Source organism: Sinocyclocheilus rhinocerous, unplaced genomic scaffold (genome assembly GCF_001515625.1).
Source record: "Sinocyclocheilus rhinocerous isolate Xijiao unplaced genomic scaffold, SAMN03320098_v1.1 scaffold147, whole genome shotgun sequence".
Classification (NCBI taxonomy): domain Eukaryota; kingdom Metazoa; phylum Chordata; class Actinopteri; order Cypriniformes; family Cyprinidae; genus Sinocyclocheilus; species Sinocyclocheilus rhinocerous.
In genome coordinates this window covers 1,603,197-1,604,402 of record NW_015651498.1, presented here as the reverse complement: position 1 = coordinate 1,604,402, position 1,206 = coordinate 1,603,197, and the positions used below count along the sequence as shown (strand labels likewise).

At 21.2% G+C, this 1,206-nt stretch overlaps 1 pseudogene; it reads left to right on the top strand.

Annotated features, from left to right (window-relative positions):
• Window positions 1-1,206, top strand: part of LOC107712956 (CSC1-like protein 2) — a 67,806-nt pseudogene that overhangs the window by 47,340 nt on the left and 19,260 nt on the right.

The following is a 1,206-nucleotide window of genomic DNA, read 5'->3' as shown; positions in this document are numbered from 1 at the left end:
AACATACTTTAAAGAACTTGAACTTTTCTGTTTTGCAAATCCTTTTTTTGATTGATCTTAGGATATATTCTAATATTTTGAGATACTGGATTTTTGACTTTCATGAGCTGTAAGCTCTAATCATCCAAATTAAAACAAAAAAAAACTTTTGAAATGTTTTACTTTACATGCAGTGAATCTAGAATATATGAAAGTTTCACTTTTTGATATAAGTTACAAAAAGAAACGATATTGTAATTTTCTGAGATGCACCTGTATATGCTGATTTAAATCAATATTGGCATTTTAAATAAAAATTACCTCATATATATATATATATATATATATATATTTGTACTAAATGAAGTACTTTATTACTTGGTACTAAAAGTAATTTGTGAAATAAAATATTGCACACAAAAGTTGTTAAATATAACAAAAAATTATAATTAGATTCAGAATCCAATCATACCAATCAGAATCAAGTATACAAAGGGCTGTTTAATAAGTCTATTTATTTGAATTTATTCTGTTAATTTTAAAGTGATTTATTTACACGATAGATTTTTAAACTAAATTATTTTATTATTTCAGTCAATAATGGATAAAATGATGGTAAAATATCGTATAAAATATTGTGTAAAATAATTGTATTTTTATGATATTTTAATCACACTTAATTAATATTTGTATTAATATTTTTTAGTTGTTTATTAATTTGAAATTTAAAAAATTACTGACAAGCCTTAAATGGATCATTTCAGACAGAGGGTCAGAATGAAGGTTGAAAATAACAATTTTTCCACATATATATATATATTTTTTTTTTTTCGTGCATAAAACTTACTTAAATATTAAAAGTGAACTTCAAGGAACTTATTAAAATAATAATAATAAAAAATCCATGTTATGGCCCTTTTAAATGTCAAAAAACTTATTAGATTTAGAATCCAGTCAAAATCAATTATTCCAAAGAGCCATTTAATAAGTCTATTTATTTAAGCATATTCTGTCAATTTCAAGTGATTTATTTACATGTTTATTTTTTAATAGATTTTTAATTGGAATTATTTTAGTCTATAATAATAACTACTAGTCCTAGTTCTCTAGGTTTAATTAACTCACATTAGGCTCTTGGCATGTATATTTTAATTATGCTTGCTTAATATTTGTATTATTTTTTAAATTACTTATTAATTTGATTTTATATATATATATATATATACA